The sequence below is a fragment of the Macrobrachium rosenbergii genome, chromosome 17 (genome assembly GCF_040412425.1).
Source record: "Macrobrachium rosenbergii isolate ZJJX-2024 chromosome 17, ASM4041242v1, whole genome shotgun sequence".
NCBI classification, from domain to species: domain Eukaryota; kingdom Metazoa; phylum Arthropoda; class Malacostraca; order Decapoda; family Palaemonidae; genus Macrobrachium; species Macrobrachium rosenbergii.
Window position 1 is genome coordinate 5,381,270 of NC_089757.1, and position 20,000 is coordinate 5,401,269.

The 20,000-nt window shown below is 35.3% G+C and overlaps 1 long non-coding RNA gene across 3 annotated transcripts in view; it reads right to left on the reverse strand.

Annotated features, from left to right (window-relative positions):
- The window catches only part of LOC136847677 (uncharacterized), a 682,743-nt gene that overhangs the window by 88,014 nt on the left and 574,729 nt on the right, over positions 1 to 20,000 (reverse strand). For all 3 annotated transcript variants that reach the window (XR_010855798.1, XR_010855797.1, XR_010855799.1), the window contains exon 7: positions 13,618 to 13,674. This is a non-coding gene — a long non-coding RNA (uncharacterized lncRNA). The remainder of the gene's footprint in view (positions 1 to 13,617; positions 13,675 to 20,000) is intronic.

Genomic DNA, 20,000 nt, shown 5'->3' on the forward strand with positions numbered 1-20,000 from the left:
AATTGTGTGATCATTTGTATAGCAACATATGTAAAATATAATTAGAAGAACCTATAGTAAATGTAAAGGAGTTGGCTGCACAAAGGTATTAATGATAATAATTTGTGAATCAAGAGTAATGGAATGTATGTAAACAATGGTATATGAGTAAGGCAATTCAGTTAAATGCAATAAACTTGAAATATCGGCGTCAAAAGCTCACCTCTCTTACAACACTCACAGGTTTTTTCTGTCCAAGACTCACCTCTCTTACAACACTCAGGTTTTTCTAGGTATCAGTTATTGAGTTCCGTGAGATGTCTTGACTCAAATGAGCCTTGTAAACGAGCCTTGTAACATTCGTATGATCCGAGACAACCTACTGACTTTAGCTGGATAATACCCTCTCTCTCTCTCTCTCTCTCTCTCTCTCTCTCTCTCTCTCTCTCTCTCTCTCTCTTCCTTTTCCAGTTGTGATGTAAATATTGTTCACGTACTTAAAAGCATGTATGCCATAAAAATCCGGAAAAAAAACATTCAAATATAAAGTTCACTGATTTAGGACTTTTGCGTCAGTCCCTTTTCCGATATAAACTACTTTGTAGTTACATGAATTAAAATCAGGCTTCGATTCTGTTCGAATTGAGTTTTCGGTTTTTCTGCCCAAATCCTCTGTAGTTTAATGGCCAGAGGTGATTTTATTTTCAAGATTAGATTCACTGATTAGTTACCCCTTTTTAAGCAGATATCTTACGACTTCTTCCACTTTTATTAATGTCCTGATGAACGTGTTAGAGCTTTTCATTTTCAATCAGAGTTTGTTTCTGGGGCTTTTCCTATTTCAGAGCCAAAAGCGCTCACGTATATTTGCTGGCGGGTTGCTTTTAAAAGAAACATCACTGTAGCGTTATGGGAAAACGGAGGAAAGGAAGGAATTTTTAAGTTCAGTTTTCTTTTTATAACAATTGACTCCAAATAACTGAATTTCAGGCGATTGATTATTCAAAGGTTTGTTTATCGCATAACTGTTGTTTCGAGTTTTCCTGTTGTGTTTGTGAATGTTGCTTCTGGCAAACAACAAAGTGCAATAAAAAGATGAATATAGAATAATTACTGTAATACACATGGAAACCCTACCAGATGAACCTCAAGTCACACAGGTCTGTGTCGCAGCCATTAACTGGTGACTCGGTCTCCTCCTTGGTGCACTCACGTCATATTAACTTCTCTCACCAAACAGTCTTTTTTCCCCTCTGTTTCTTTGTAATCATATATGAGCAGTGGTTATGGGAACACACGGACAAAGAATCAAACAAACACACTCGCGCGCACACACACATATATACACATATACATGATTATTATCACTTTTTGTACGTGATTCATTTATATATATGTATATATATACATATATATATATATATATATATATATATATATATATATATATATATATATATATATATATATATATATATATATATATATATATATACTGTACACATAGTTTCTACCCACACGTCCATGGGGGTGGTAGCTCCAAAGGGTGCTACCCATTAGGTTTTCACCTAGTAATTTGGCATAAGTTTGCTGGCACCAAGCCCTGCCACGAGGATGGTTCAGGAACTAGACCCAACTTTGCTTAAAGGTTATGCACAACGCTTACCTGTTACTGTAAGCCATTGTGCAAAACGTTTCCTGAACTACACTATAACTGGCAACGAATGATGCACACAGGTAGTAATGTACACACACACACCCAATACAGATGTTGACATGAAATCATTGTGAAAGGATTTCTTCTAATGTTTATTACACTTGTAATGTGGTAAGTTTCTTTCTGAACTTGTTATATAACAATTTTTGAGAAAAAGGGAATTGCTCTTTTGGAGGCGATGGGGCATTGTTGGACTTCTCGTCTCTCTCGAGAGACCCATGACGTTTCGACCCGGAAATAAGCGTAATGTTGAAAACAGCCCATGCACAACACATGCACACAGATACACATACACACACATATATATATACAGTATATATATGTAAATATATATATCATATTTTATTATATATTATATATATATGTGTGTGTGTGTGTGTAATGCTGATTAACACGTGGCGTTCATTACTTCAGGAAAACACGTCTTTGTGCAATAGCCAACATGCATTGTTTACCGTAAAGACTGCACTATCAAGGCGAGCTACATTTACATTTGGTCAGGAGAAAGGTGGAAGGACATGGTTGGAACCGCACGTTTTCATGTACTCGTATATATTTCTACACCTCAACACCGTTCAAATACAAATGAGGACATAAGAAGACTTTACAGTAAGATAAACGTATTATACAATTGTCAAACAATGGTCATACTCAATTACCTACTTGTGTCTCAGTACCTTTCATTAACCCAGACTGGTATTTAATAAGTTATCAGACCTTTTTAATAATAAAGGAATTCAGTTAATTCTTTGTTAACTAGATCTCTACACAATATAACTAACTCTAATTTTATTCAGTCCGTATTATGATTGCTGCTATTTATGTGTACAGAAAATGCACTTAACATGTTACCTGTTCTTACAATTTGTGCAACATATACTTTATTACATTCTTCACATGGAATCTTACTGATACACCCACTTTTATTTCTCGGAGAATTTTTAATTGTTCCAAGTGCTTCAAAAACTACATTAACACCAGACGGCTTGAACAGTGAATAGATATTATGAAAACAAAATTTGTTATAAAAATGAAGCACTAGAAGATTACAGTTTGCAAATAATTAAGTTTTAGTCTGGCCATAAAACGTTTTCCCGACTTTATAAAAGGCGTTTCAGCTAGAAGCGTCTGGATAACCCAAATTCCGGGCTACTGACACGCAGCGTCCTTAAAATAGACAGGAAAAAACAATAGTCTTTGTGCTGTTCAAACGATCAGAATAAAAGAAAATGAAAGAGCAAACGTTTGTAGGTTTGCTGCAGACGAAGAATTTGAACTTTCTATCTGAACTGCTGTGCGCCAATAGATCTAAAAAAGGGCAATTTTCAGTTTTCTTTCCCAACGGTAAATTTTGTGGAGGGTATTAAAAATTTAATTTATTTAGAAAGTTATTTACATTCATTTCCACTGGCTATGAATAGAATATGTTATCCACACAGCATACCAATACTACACCTCTTGGCATTTAATTAGGTAAATATTTTCTTTTAATTCAATATACAGATTGATAAATAATTGAGACTAAGAATTTCACATGGCCATACTGGATTTCTGCACCTACACATACACACACACACATATATGTATATCTATCTATCTATCTATATTATATACATATATGTATGTATATGTATATATGTGTGTGTGTGTGTGTAAAAATGGAATTTCAAACTAATCATCAGCATCCGACCTGAATACTTCACCTCTCATATAATAACAGAAAAGCCATGAACATAGCCAATCAACTTACACGAGTCCCACAAACAACAAACTAAATGCCTTTAATAAAAAAAAACAAAATCTTCCTTACATCTAAGACTTAAAAAGGGGTTTCCGATCCTCCCAAATTCAATAACCCCTTCGTTTTTACTACCCACAAACTATCGGGAGTTCGCTCATCAAGTGTATTTGAACGAGAATCGAGCCGGATCCGGCGTTTACAAAAGCCATGCGAAAACGTGGAAAAATTTTATGAAGGCGGGAAGGGCCGCTCTCTTTCTCGAGGATTATCGGAGAACGAGCGCTCTGGAGCTACGATGATACAGCTCGGGCCTCTTCCCGCGCGTGAGAGTGACCTTGGTCGCAGGTTTAATTAGAATGAGACCGTGAAGTTCCTCTGCAGCACTTGTTTGTACTAGAGGTGTTTTCTGGAATCCGCTGTGATCAGTAAAACCTACGACGTGATTTCATCAAGTGGGCTTTGGAAACTAGATCTTATGGACGATATCACTTGCAGATCCTATTCTAAACCAAACGGCTCAGCTAGTCTACACACCATGCAAATTCAATACATTTATCCACGGAAACAGGTTAAATCAGCAATGATAAGCATACTAAGGGTATCCTATAAACCCTTCAAATCGCTGTTCCCCACCGGTACCTATCACTGTAGATACGTGCAGTTTAGTGACGACGGTAAAAATAGACTCCGCAAAAATGGCATTCAAAATTTATACACATGTCAGCCGCTCGTAAGCACTAGGAGACTCAGTACCCGTTTTTTTTTTTTTTTTTTTGCTATGTTTCGGATTTAAAATGTCTAAGTTACTAAAGTTTGCCCATTTCTATGTTTGGAGCTTGGGAATGAAGGAATCAATTTAGAATAAACAATAGTATTAGTAGATGGTATTCCGATAAAACTTGTCAAGATAATAAAATATATAAATGCAGAACGAGTTCGACCACTGCTGCAACAATAACAATATAACTATCAATAACTGTGATGTTGATGCAACTGTTTTTAAAATTTGCTTTGGTGTATAATTGTACTGACATTAATAGCAAATAGTATCGATCTAACCATAAATAACAATAAGCAAACTCCAGCAACCTGAAATCTTGAGAGCCCGTAGAATCCCGCCCTGGCATTTTTTTTTTTTTAAGAACCGTTTCAAGTTAATCATTCGTAATTCTTCCACTCAGTGTAAAATTGCGTCGCTTCCAGTTTACCGTTTTCCCGGACACACTGGAAATCGGAATTCTCAAGTTACGTAAGATGCCATTCTGTACCTCGGGTCTTTGAGGTGACATATGACTGAAAATTGATATGATCGTTAAATTATAGTAATATTTATTTTGAAATTATCATATTTAAAGATGCACATATCGTGATCTTGCAAATGATTCTGTAACAATCGTTTTGGGTTAAATAACTATCGTGGGTACCTTACCGGCAAATTTCTGATGACATGATTAAATTTTAGAAATAATAATAATAATAATAATAATAATAATAATAATAATAATAATGTGAACGAAAACGATTAACTTTATTAATCGTGGTTTTATAATAATAATAATAATAATAATAATAATAATAATAATAATAATAATAATAATAATAATAATAATAATAATAATAATATCTGCACAGGATGGTCCCCGGCAGAAAGAGATAAAACAATAAGATATGAAAGATGCCAGATGATCTGACACTAAAACAGTGAAGGAAAATTATTAATTCTCCCTCTGTCGAAACATTAATTTCCCACACAATTCAGGAGAGAACAGGGCCAGTAATTTCCGTATGTTTTGAATTTGCTTCACCAACAATGCGATTCTCGATAACTTTTTCCCCCCCAATATTCAAACGTAGTTTCAATTGTCATTTTTACAGTTTTTGAGCATTTGAAATGCATGCGAAGTTTTTGTATTGAAAAACCTAGTGGTTGGAATCACCCGGTCATATGCGTAAAAAAATAAGGTACATTGAATTTTCATATGATGTGTTTTACAAAACACATTGTAGTTTGTTGTCCGTGTTGTTAGTTGATCGGATACGTAGGATAGTTTATATGCACATGTGAAATTTTATTCTTATTCTGTCTCTGTTTCTGTTTGGACGAAAAAAAAAAAAAAAAGAGATTGACAATTTAAGTAAAATTTTGTTGTAAATCGAACGTTTCGTAAAAAAGGCCCTTTACTTCATAATTAGATACTGCAAAAACTGTTGAACTTTATCATTTCAACAATAATTTAATAACACACTAAAATCCAAAGTAAGGACCATAATTCAAGATATTCCGGGACTTTTCCGTTTGATGCGACAGCGCAAAATAAATATTTCTCACTGTTCAGAGGACAAGTTACTCCTTGTATACATATGCATTTATGTTGACATGTCTTCAAATCCATACATATAGATTAGAACTTAAACTCGCAGATGTTCCAGTATTGTCAAGTCCAAGGTCTGTGAATATATAGGCACTTCTGATAACTGCGCCAGTGAGATGGACGTATCTGTCAGTCAGTATATTCCTAATGCCACCATTGTGAAGCTTGTCAGGCACTTAATATTTCAGATGCTACATCACATCCTAATCCTAAGAAGTTAAATGAAATGATGACGGCTTTTTTGATAAGGTATGTACCTAGAAAGGTCATCAAACTCAGGACAAATAACCAACCATGGTTTGATGATACATGTAGACGAGCTTACCATGACAAACGGACCAAAGTCAACACATGGAGACGAAATCGTTCAAATGAAAACGACACCATTTTTGTTGAGCTGTGAACAGAACTTACAATACAGCAGAGAGAAATTCCAATAATTCCTTGAAGTGGAAACTTGAAGGAATTACTCTGCCTCATCTGTGGTGGACCAAATCGGCATCATCTACCTTTGGGTCAGGCTCATCTTCCATTCCACCACTACTAACAGATGACGGTAGGAGTGGTTATTGGCCCTAGGGCAAAGGCTGAATTGCTTCATCGAGCTTTTGCAGCTAAGCAATCAGCTGAGGATGTCCCTCCCCCTGTTACTTGTCATCCTGAACTTATTCTTACAAAATTTGCATTTCACTCCAGGGATGTTAAGAAAATACTTGATAATCTTGATAGCTAGGGTGGAGAAGATCCTGATGGTTTCTTCCCTTTGTTTAAAAAAAAACAGTTTCTAGTGTGTCTCCCAAGATTACTAGATTCTACAGATTTTTATGTCGACGTAGTATCTTTGTGGATGAGCACAGTGCCTGTTCCAAACAAAACATATTTTTAAGCTACTATGTAAGTATGTAGAATCCAATCGAATGTTAGCTGATAGTCAATATGCATACAGGAAGCAGTTAGGTACCTGTGATGCTCTTTTGGACTTTACATTCCATTTTCAAGGGAACCTTGATAAGGGTTTTGAGTGCAGAGTAATTCAAATAGTTTTTAGTGCAGCTTTCGATTTAGTAAATTACAAGGCACTTATTTATAAAATTAAGAATCTTGGAGTGGGTGGATATGTTTTACGTTTACTTCAAAATTTCCTTACAGGTAGGCAGCAGCGAGTTGCTGTGGACAGGATCTTTAGTGAACCAAGACCTATTATGTCTGTAGCTCCACATGGCAGTGTACTTGGTCCATTGTTATTTTTAGTGTATACAAGTGATATGGTTGTTGGCCTGGAAAACAAGATCGTTCAGCATGCTGATGATGCAACACTTGTGAGTGTATTAAAGTCTCCACTTATGAGAAATGAAGCTGCTCTCAGCCTCAATCGGGACATGGACCGGATCAGGAATGGTGTAGTAAGTGGGGGGTGAACTCCAGTAAAACGAAAACACTAATGATTAGCAAATCTCGTACCGATTTCCCACCCCATCCTCCCCTTCACGTGGATGGAAATTTGCTGAATGAGTCTGAAGCTTCAACTATTCTAAGTGTAACTTTTCACTCACATTTAACATTCGAGAAACATCTAATGAAAGTTTCAGCAAATGCCGCACGAAAGTTGGGTATTGTTCGTAAGGCCTCATATATTTCAAGCAGTGATAAAATCAATGCAACCTGTTTTAGGTCATTTTTGTACTTCCTTTACTAGAATACTGTTCTCCGGTGTGAGTGTCTGCTTGTCAGAGATTTATCTCTTTCAGATAGAATTGTATGTGGTGGTAGGTTTCTGTTTCCTAATATTAGCAGTTATGACTTGGGCCATCGACTGATGGTCTGTTGTCACTTTTCCATAAGTTGTATTTACTGTACAAGACTGACTCCCCCCACTCTAGTGAAAATCCTGATGTTTTGCAATGGAACTTTCTTTTGCTGGAGGGCAGACCACAGTCTGAAGACACCTGGATATTCAAAATTGGCTGCTGCATTGCAATTTTCACTGTTTCAGTTACTACAAACTAAGCTTAGCTATCCTCCTGGTGAACAACTTCTGTGTCTCTAACAGGGTTATTTAAAGAAATCTTTTTTCCATGTACATCCACAAGATGCTGATGAATGTTATTGTTGTGTCCCTAGGATTGTCGTCTTGTGCCCAACCTAGCTTATATTGAGATGCTTCCATGCCTTTTACAATACTTAAATTGTAAACCAAGATTGGTCGTGGATACCCAGGATCCCCTAGCAGGAGTGCTGCTCCTCATCACCAAGTTGGGGTATGTGAAGACTCATAGTATTGCTCTCTCATACGGTGTCTTCAGTGTTACACCATTGATGATGACCCTACCAAGGGCTGCTTTCTGTTTTTAAACTGTCCTGTGTTCAATTTCGCAATAATTTTTGGGGGGTTTTACTCTAACTTCCACTGGAGCTCTGAGCTTGTGATTGTAAGTGTAACTCACCCATTTTTCCCTTAATACATCTGTCGTTGCTAGGGTATCCGTTGTTTGCTAGCATTTTCCTCACACACTCCAACTCCATGAGGACAGTTTACTGAAGTAAACGCCAATGGCAGAGCTGTGGGAATCTGGGTACTTCGCTTGCACTGGGGCAGCGGTCCATATTTGTAGCTTTTCTCTCAGCGAAGACATCAGGCTCTTCTTTCTTCAGGATAGGATGAGATTCAGGAAGTAAGAGAAGTGTAGACTTAAACAGTGGATGCTACATGCACGCTGGCCTTAAATAGGATGGATATATATAATATATATATATATATATATATATATATATATATATATATATATATATATATATATATATATATATATATATATATATATATATATATATATATATATATATATATATATATATATATATATATAATTTATATATGTTCTTATTGAGTGTATAAGAATCTTGTAAGCCAAGATTTTTATTATATTTTACTTGGTATCGAAGTCGATGATCATAAATTGATATATTAGTAACAGTGGCCGTAATCCGATCATCAGCAAACACATGAAAGATTCATTTAGCACCCATACATATACACATATCCCCTCTCTCTCTCTCTCTCTCTCTCTCCACACACATACATATATATATACATACATACATATATGTGTGGAGAGAGAGAGAGAGAGAGAGAGAGAGAGAGAGAGAGAGAGAGAGAGAGAGAGAGAGAGAGAGGATATGTGTATAAATACGAGTGTTAAATTAATATTCCAAATATTTGCCAGGTGATCAGATTAAGGCCACTAATACATATATATCAATTTACGATCATCGACTTCGATACCAAGTAAAATGTAATCAAAATCTTGGCTTACCAGGCTCTTGTACACTTGTAAGAACAGCAGACATCCACGAATATTCTACCCTAAAGAAACACAGTGAAGTTCCCACTTCCCATAAGATAACACTGGGGATCTCATAACATGGGGAGAGACATGGGCGTATGGTAGGCTGCACAACGAGGCTCCTCTCTCTCTCTCTCTCTCTCTCTCTCTCTCTCTCTCTCTCTCTCTCTCTGAGTCACTCGAGAGAGAGACAATCGCCTTTAATACCCCTTGTCTTTCCGACATCCTCCTGGTTACAAACCGGATTGTATTTCTGTCCTGAATCTCTCTCCCGGTTAGAATATTTAAAGGTACATTACGAGCATACGAACCCTGGGACGACTTAAGGGTTTAGCATATATGGAGACATTTATTTTAACAGACGGATTCCCGTAACTGTGATATAATTGTTCCCGGCAGCCGGTAGTAGAAGAGGCACGTTTAAACAAGGAGAGACTTACTTCCATCGTTGTGACGTGATTTTTAGTCTTCATTAAACTCGCCTGTCTGGACATGTCATTTGGTCGTTACTCTATTTTCTATTTTTTCCCCTTTTTACAGTATATGCTTTTGACCGGAAATTTGAAAATTATTACTGAAAATGTATTTACATTCACATCAAACAACCCAAACAGAGTATTAATTAGATGAGCTAGATTCCTCAAGACAGAATTATTATATGTGAAATATATGACACCTGAATGAAGATTGAAAGTCAACAAGCAAATAAAAATTTACATCGACAGACAAATGGAATAACACTTAAAAGTAGTGTTAAAGTATACATAAACCTCAAACATTCTTCGCTTTTCTTATGTTAAATGAATGCTTACTCTTTCTGAATAATAATAATAATAATAATAATAATAATAATAATAATAATAATAATAATAATAATAATATGAAAGTGGAAGTCCCTCTCCCAAACAAGCGGAATTAAATGTGATTGCAACATCAGCTGCATTCAATTAGTACTGTTTTCAATCTATTTTATAATTGCTCTTTTTACTCACCACATTCCGCCACTAACTCTTCCATAATTGAAGAGGTAAACAATTACTGGTGGGGATTATTCCAATAAAATATAATACATCCCAGTTGCAAAGTAACCACTGTTTACGAAGAGGTCTTGAGCTGGTATCAAACTAAGACGTACGTAGTCGGGGGTTTTTGTATTACTTGAGGTGTTTCTTGAGCATGTAGTTTTCTGAGTTCCTAGGTCACATTCCGCCCAGGCTCAGCGGAACATGATCAAGCAAAGAGACATGACCAGACTGATCTGCAATGGCGAGTTTGGCTCCTTATATACAAGGTAGTCAGCCAGGATACAAAAGGACTGCCATAACAGCTCTCGTAAGAAGAGCTTTAACCCACTATTCCCCATGATAAGACACCCCAGAAGAATTGGACCAAATTTCTTAAAATGTTGGTAAATAACAGGTGCTCAGATAAGCAGGTCAACAAGGAGATATGAGATGCATTTGCACCCGGTATAACGATGCTAGGCAGCAGCAACCTACCCTTGAAAATATCATCAAGCTATGCTACAAAGCAAGGGTGCACTTTAAATACCTAGAGGATGAGTATGTCGTTAGAAACATTTCAATCCAAATTTCTCTACTTCTGATGTTAGTACATGGCTGGAACTCACCATATATTGCCAAAATAGTGCTAAAAACCCTAATGAGAAAATGTATTGTAAGCCTGTTTGAAGAGGTAAAAAACACCCCAATTTTTAACAGTGATAGTTTTACAAAATCACCACCATCTTTTGTTTTAAGGGATCTTTTATTATTTTATTGCAGACCAATGAATTTGAATCTGAATTTGAATATACACACCTAAGCAAATGTCCCATCCATAGACGTCCCGGCCATACATGGGTATGACTACAATGAAGCTAGTAATGACGATCTCTTACAACATGCAAGAAGCAAAACAAATCAACTTCATAGGAAAAAGAACCAACCAGCAGGGTCCCTGATCCGTGGGGCCTACTGCTCCTCTAGGTGCTCCTAATCCAGCAAGAGAAACCCTCCCTAACCCCAACGCAGATGTTCCTCGTGACCATTAACATTAAGCGTCTTTCTAACCAGGACCTAACAAAACCCACATCTGATAATGCCTACAACACCGAGAGAGACGACAGAGTAAGCATCCCTGGCCGTTACCAATGCTGCTTCTCGATAACGAAAATCTTCTCCAGGAAATACCAGATGTGTTATTACACCGGAAAGCAGACAGCACAATACCCGTCTCTGCAACAATGCAACCATCAAAGCTAAAAAACTGACATACGAAAAATCTCGCCAAACAATCAGAGCACAAGATTTTATTCTAGAACAATTAGCGGCTGGCAAGCATATTACCCCATGCTGATTCCCTTTATATAATGAGCCAGACTCACCGTTGCAATTTACAGGCCACCCAAGAGAAAGAGCCCGTGCCAGCACGTGGCTGACTTAATCCGAAACGTACGTACGAACCGTCTTCGTGTGAGATCGTGCTCAGTAGGCCCTAAGCGAAACGTCGCCCAGAAACTCGGGAAACTACTTACCCAAGGAATACAAAACACCCCTGACGGCCTACGCCTTATTTTGATACCGTCTCAAGATTTTCTCGTAAACAACGGAGTTATGTTGGAAATATCATATACCTCTTCATTTATGAAAGAATGACATATATAGGATACTTACTGAAGAAATGCTGCATAGGAGAGAAAACACTCATAAGAAAGATTGAAAAGACTTTATACAAATTGAGTGCAGTTGATGCAGAAATCCAATTTAATTCCAATCATAATAGTCCCATGAGAACGTTCACCATTAAAAATATTAATCACAGACTTGCATCACATCGTCATGTATAATCATCGCCAGTTTTATACTAAGAATTGACTTAAGCATGTACTTACAACTGGAAATACCTGTTTTAGATGTATGCCTTGCCTTCCCTGAAATGCCCAGCTCTCTGGAATTTTTCGAGACAGACACCCTTCAGGAAATTATTGATATCTATTTTCCATTTCATTTGCCCAAGCTGCTTTTGTAATCAATAGCATATGTGTTATACATATTGTATGTATCTATTGTCAAACATTTTTTAATAATAAGATATTACCTAGAGACTTCTGGTAACTACATTTCCCACAAGATAATAATAATAATACTTGTCATAAACCAACACCGACAACAAAACAATATTTATAACTAAAGAATGCTGATGGTAAAACTAAACGAATTACAAGAGATAATTCCTGTGACCGAATATTTCACTAACAGGACTGGGCATAAATCAAATCAACTTTATAAGAAGAGCCCGTGCTGGAACACAGGCAGCTTATCTAATAAAGAGTGAAATTTCTGTTTCAGTCTATTATTTTCCCAGAGTTTAACTATATACAAAATCCTTCAAGAATCACTTTTAGATCTACATCGTGTATATGAGTTTTATTCTTTTCAGTGTTCTTCTTAAAAGAGAAAATTAAAATTCATAAAAAATGAACACGACAAGGAACCTAGTCAAAGTTTTCTTTCTTTGTTTGCATGTACAATCAATATAAGCACTTAAACATAAAAATAAAAATAATTGTTTTATGTTCATTTATATACCTACTTTTAACGCTGCATTACCATTTTTTGTGAATTTTAAATATTTTAATTTTTCAAAATTTTTTTAATGCCGTGATTCTATCTGTGGTGCAAATTATTTTCTTTTTTTAGCCTTGAAAATGTGACATATGCCCATCGGCAATAACGTTGTAATAAACTTGTAAGATTGGAGGATATTATATATATATATTCCCTTGTTCCTTGAGGATATATATATATATATATATATATATATATATATATATATATATATATATATATATATATATATATATATATATATATATATATATATATATATATAATATATATATATATATATATATATATATATATATATATATATCTGAATTTTTCACCTGTCTGTATTTTTCAGTTGAGTTGAAACATCAAGAATTAGTCCTATTTCTCATTCTTCTCCTCTTTCCCTCACTGCCTGTCTATCTATCTCACCAAGATAGAACAACGATTCTAATGTAACTCATAAACCATACAGAAATGCATACGAGGTCACACACCGATTTTCTATTTTCCATCATACTGATATATACAGTTTCACAGCGTTCGATTAACCTTGGAAGAATACATTTTGGAAAAATGAACATCTAGGAATAGAATACCCACATTAAAAGCATCACCTTTAACAATAATATTTCCCTCTGACTGTTGCGATAAATAATTACTTTTACCACTACAAACGCCACTGCTGCAGTTATCATTGCTTCTTCCTCTGATAATACCTGTTCGTTTTGTATAATTTGATTTCTGGTTTCTCGCCCCTTTATATATATTTTAAAAGGAATAATAATAATAATAATAAATAATAATAATAATAATAATAATAATAATAATAATAATAAATTTAATTACGTACCTTATGATTCGATTTCCTACAAACCAGGCAGGCAGACTGACAGGGTCGCGAAGTAACCTGAAAAGAGGAAAGTTTATCGTTTTTTTTTTTTTTTTTTAAGACAGAGCGGAAGTGATGTCAACCAGCCATCTCTTCACTTTTTCGCTCAAGACAATATCGCTCGTCGGAGTTTATCCCCAACTCATTTTTATTTCAATTTTTTAATGCTGTGCCGTCGGCGAAACGATGGAAGTTTAGCGAATGTGAGTTTGCTGTTCTAATCTAACTACCTCGGGGAATGAAAGAGCTCTTCTATATAGACACAAAGCTTCAAAGATCATTTTCTATTTTCGTCATTCCATTCTGGAATATCGGAAACATTACTTGTATTGTTATTAGGAAAACTAATTTTTTTTTTCAACTGAGCAAGAAAACTGATAAAATCTTTGCTATTGAAATAAATAGGATTAAGTTTTTTTTTCAAATCGCGATTTGATAAGTGGGCTGAACTCAGTGAACCATAATGTCGTAAAACAATTCATTATAACCTTTTTTTAAAATGCAATTTTCCTAAACCTTGTAATTAAGTGTACAAAAAAAGAAACTTAAACGACGAGTTTCAAATTTGTATAAATAGAAAATTTTTTTACTTCATCGTTAATTTATCAGGTTCTTAACAACACGTTATTATCTAAAACTTTAGAAAAAAACATTTGGCGTTAAATTGTGAAATGAAACAACTGAAACTTTTCCATCCTGCAAAAACGTCACTAACAGACTTCATCTGGCAGTTGGACCAGCGATATCCAACGTTTTGTAGCGATATGCAACTAGATGAGCCTGGCTGATATCCTTCTCCTCTCCAACAAACTCTTGCCAAACAATTGAGCTTTTATAAACAATTCACTATTTTCTATGTGCTTGCGAAAATATATATTAGTTAGCCATGCAGAATATGATTTTGTTTATTAGTTTCTAACGTATTAGACAATATTTCTATTATAATTCCACGACAGATTACAACCTAATGAATTTCGCTACATCAAGTGGGTCTAGAACTCTTTACCTTTTAAATGAAAAAATTCATATCTATTTACTTTTGAGGAAATAACATGAGAGAACTGAATACTAATGCTAGGTTCTCGCTCCTCAAGAAAAGGATACGAAGAAACAAAATGTAAAAAAGATAAGATAACAATAAAAGACAGACAGAAATACAGTAAAGAACAAAATAAATACACGTATAGATAACAACCTGTAAAAATACGACCACTTTTCTCTCTCTCTCTCTCTCTCTACTGCATACTTATACATACACACATTATATATATATATATATATATATATATATATATATATATATATATATATATATATATATATATATATAAATATATATATTTGTGTGTGAATATACATGCATACATACATACATAAACGCTCATTGCATGCATGTACACATATAAATATAAATATATATATATATATATATATATATATATATATATATATATATATATATATATATATATATATATATATAAACCAGGCGGCGTGGAAGTAGACAGCATGAAACATAATTCACTTTATTCCTTATACAGCGACGTTTCGAGACCAATGTCTCATCATCCAGGCTAAAATCAAAGATAAAAACTGATAAGCAATACAGCATAACAAATTATTTTTTGTTGACACGCAAAATACATTGAATAAAGTAAAGGCAAATAAGATACATCGTTGAAATAAAATCACGCTACAAGAAAAGAAACATACTTAAAGTTAAGAGTAGTTAAAAGGCACCTTGTCTCAACGGAGTTCAGTTGCTGTATATATGTGTGTGTGTGTGTGTGTGTGTACATGAGTAAACATGCAGTGGTCCCATCGCCCCCTTGCATATGACACCATCAAGCATACCAGGAGAAAGTCGAAGCGAACACCACCGTCCACCTTGATCAAGACTTAACTGCCTAAAGCCGGGGCAGTGGCTGAATGGTGAAGTATTTAACACATGGTTGCTTTAGTCCACAATGCTCAAATCATAGAGCCCCATCAGGCCACCCAGCTGTAGATGGGTGCCAACATCTGATGGGTCAACATTACAATCAGTGGGACTAGTAACCTCAACCATAAAGACTTATTGGGAAATTGGAATGCTATAACCGTCTAGCTCTACTGCCTCCAGATGGGGCAAGGTGTGTGGGTATGTATGTTATGTATATACAGTATATGTATATATATATATATATATATATATATATATATATATATATATATATATATATATATATACGTACATACATGTAAATTGCAGCCTTGAAGATGCAATAAGATATTGCGAAACGCCGTCGGCAAAATAAACTGTTGGTTTAATATACGTGCTGCCTTTCCTGGATGCCCCCTTGACAGTTATATATATATATATATATATATATATATATATATATATATATATATATATATATATATATATATATATATATATATATATATATATATATATATATATATATATAGGCAGGGGAAGGGCGCAGGAGCACATACAGATCCACTACCTACATTTATTGTCGACGCGTTTCTTGACCCGTGGTCACACCATCAGGACATCATCTACAGTTATAATGTAAAAAGGGGCATTCAGCATACATAGTTAAAAGTAAACATACACAAAACATAAGAAAACTTGAAACGGAAAATCAGTTGAACTTAAACAATCACACTTAAATACATTTGCACATTGAAAAATCCAATAAAAGAAAAATTAAAATGAACTTAATAAAAAAAACTGAACTTAATAAAAAGGAATTTAAAAATAAACTTAAAAGGAAGAGCAAAAGGCCCTCCTCTCAGGGTGAAAGAGGAAAACACACTAAAAGAAAATAGTATAAAAACAGGAGGAGGAGGTGGACAAATATAAACAAACAATCGAATCATGCTATGAACAGAGGAACAGCTGATGATTGGCAATTTAACATATTCAGACTTTCCAAGAGAAGCAGTTCTCCAGTTGCCTTAGCTTGGCCAATTATTCTGAAGTTGTCGTATTTTATTGGTGTCTTGCAACCTCTAGCTTGGGATCTTATATATCATACTCCCTTCGAATGTCAAACGACCACTCAAGTGTGGAAACCGATTCTAAGTACATAGTCTCCGTATCGTAAACAGTTTAGCTCTTTGAAATGTAATTATTCACTCACAGTCACCACTTTCGAAAACAGTATGGCGCTGCTGATCATAACAAAAATAGCAATAACAGTATAATAATTCTCTTACCCTTCAAGACCAGCAAATCGAACCCCAAAGTTATAAAGTCGAGAGAAGAGGTTTGTTTGAGACAGAAAGGCTTTATTGGGGCATTAAAAACCAGGACTGCTGACTCCAACGGTTCGAAAATCCACCGCGTGACTACATAACCAAGAAACAAATCATTGTAAAACGGGATCTTCCTTCAAGACGACAGAGCTGTTATGGAAAGATGTTGGTCTCAACTTTAAGGTTCTCTCATTTGGTTTCCAGCGGCGGTGCACCTCATTTTTTTGTTAAAGATTAAAAATAGAGACTAAGAGGGCAAAAACTACTGATCAATCCATAAGACGCTTAATTCTATTGGTTGTAATAAATGATGAGGAAGGTGTGGATAAAGATGCCTCACTGGCTAACGAAGATGGAGGAGCAAAAGAAAAGAAGGGCAAAATATATTGGTGATTCCAAGCGGTTATTGAAGGGTAGAAATAGCACCACTGGACTTGCTAAAAGATGAAAAGATGCACATATAACCAGCGTATTTGAATTTAGGAGTCTTTTTTTCAATACCCATGTTAGCACTGCGGTGACCACCAACAGGATTTATTATTCAGCTGACGAGGACGGAGGAGCAGAGACAACAAGTTTTAATGAGTCGAGTCGATACCTACAGTTACTATTCAGATTTCTTCCTCATTTAATGCTATCTACCATTTCATTCCAGGCACAGTATTTTCAGCAGCGGGGCTGTAGGTTATTAATTTCAGTCCACAAAGTTTGCATAAGTTTACCAGTTAGCAGCGTAGAAACTCGCGTTTTGTCTTTTCCAATTAAAACGATCTCATAGAATCCGCAAGCCCAAACAATCAGTTTCTCTTTCTCTTGACTCCATCATCCTACTGAGCGCCATCTTCACATTTCCTTGTATTGACACTTGACCCTATTTTGGATAACCTACTTCCATTCAATATCAAAGCCGCGATTGTTAACACACGTGACGCTGGTGGCTTCTCAAGAGGCCATCACGAATATCAATGTCTCAATAACCGAGGCAAACTGCCTTATTACAGAATTCAGATTCAGCTCAACGCTTTCCACCCAGAATTATGTGGTTGAATGCGGTACTAAAACAAGTTCTGCAGACAATTAAGAATGATCATAAGAGTGAAAGCTATTAACGCATGCACAAGTAGGAAAAAATCTTTAATGAATACTCGATAAATATGTATAAATTCAACACTAATCATCACACGCGTGCTGTTTAATTTTGTCACCAGTACTATAAAACATCCCTACCCAGCTTACTATTACCAATACCAAGATTAAAAAAGCAAAACACCCGTACCTAGCCTATGCGTTTCTTTGTGGGGTCAATATAATTTTTGTTTACAAACTTTTATTCAAGCCTTCAGTGACGTCCATTCCATTATTATCTCGAGTTACTTTCCCATATCCAAAAGCGAATCTAGTTTCTGTTGCTGACAGGGATAATTTTTTTACAATGGAACTGAATAGGCACTAGAGTTTGTAGGTAGGAGAGTGAATAATCTGGAGTAAAAATGGCACTGGTGCAGGAGTATGTTGTGTCTTAATGGCTGTTTAATTTCTTTATTGATGGAGTGATGCCAGAACTCGGAGAAAGACAACTGCAGGTGCAAAGATGTTTGTTTGGACGATGTTCATGAACTGTTTGTCGAATGGCTGATTTTGGCAAACAATACAATACTGATCAGGGTTCACTGAAAGAGTTTGAAAGTGGATAGTTCATAGTTAAATGTGAGCAACAATAAGGTTTTAAAGGTTAGGGGGAACCAAGATGATGCAATGAATGTTATTATAGGTAGTGAGGGAATAGAGGCCGTACATTCTTTATAATTATCTTGTAAATATTTCAGAGGTTGATAGGATGAAATAAGCAGTGAGTCACACGCAGGTGACGTAAGGAAGGTATCAGGATGGGTGTATCAGATAGCAGAAAACTAGGAATGTCTATGGATATCAAGACTGGAATATATGAAGGGACTGTAGAACTAACTCTCCTCTGTGGAAATGAAAGAAAATGGATGCTGTAAAGCGAAATTATTTATGTAGTATTTTAGGTATATAAGAAGTGAGAAAGGGCGGGGGGGGGGGGGAATATATAGCAGTTGTGAATAGGCCCTTCGTGGTTAAAAGGATGGATCAATATGTAATTTGAGATGGTCGGTCATGCTGAAGGAAAAAAGGATGACAAGTTGGCAAGTTGAGGCTATTAGTTCTGAAGTGCTTCGAGGAAGAAGAGGAAGACCTTGGAAGCAATGGATAGATGAGTGAATGATATATTGGATAAGAGGGCCTCAACATCCAGGAAGCAAGAGAGTGCATACAAGATACACGAGAACAGTGCAGAGTGTCTGAGAGTTTGTGTGTGTGTGTGTGTGTGTGTGTGTGTGTGTGTAAGTGGTTCGAGTCACCGCTGGTGAGCCTCCTGCATATGCGTACGAAGTTGTTAGTGTGGTGAAGTTTCTTGCAATGGGGGTTTCATCTACTACTCAGTTCAAGTGTGAAGAGGCAGTGAACATCGCTCTTTCTTTCCTTTGGGACCACACTTATTAGGGGCAACTGGTTGATGTTGAAACTGTGTAGCATATATATATATATATATATATATATATATATATATATATATATATATATATATATATATATATATATATATATATATATAATATATATATATATATATATATATATATATATATATATATATATATATATATATATATAATGTATATGAAATTTTTATCACACGTGATTTATATACAATCATGAAGCTACAAATGTCGTTTAATATCAATTCACGCTACTTCGGTGATAATTCCCACCGGGGATATTCCCGAAGTAGCGTGAATTGGATCTTAAACGACATTTGTAGCTTCATGATTACTTTCAGAGATCAACTGTCTCTCTCATCAGGCAAATAGTGAATGAGGAAGAAACTATGTATGACTGAAAATATTTCAGTCATATATACACGTATAACTGAATCACGAAAATATGGAATGTGGATTTTATCGTTATTCATATATATATATATATATATATATATATATATATATATATATATATATATATATATATTATATATATACACACACAGTTGCGTTATCTAAATTGCTAACTCC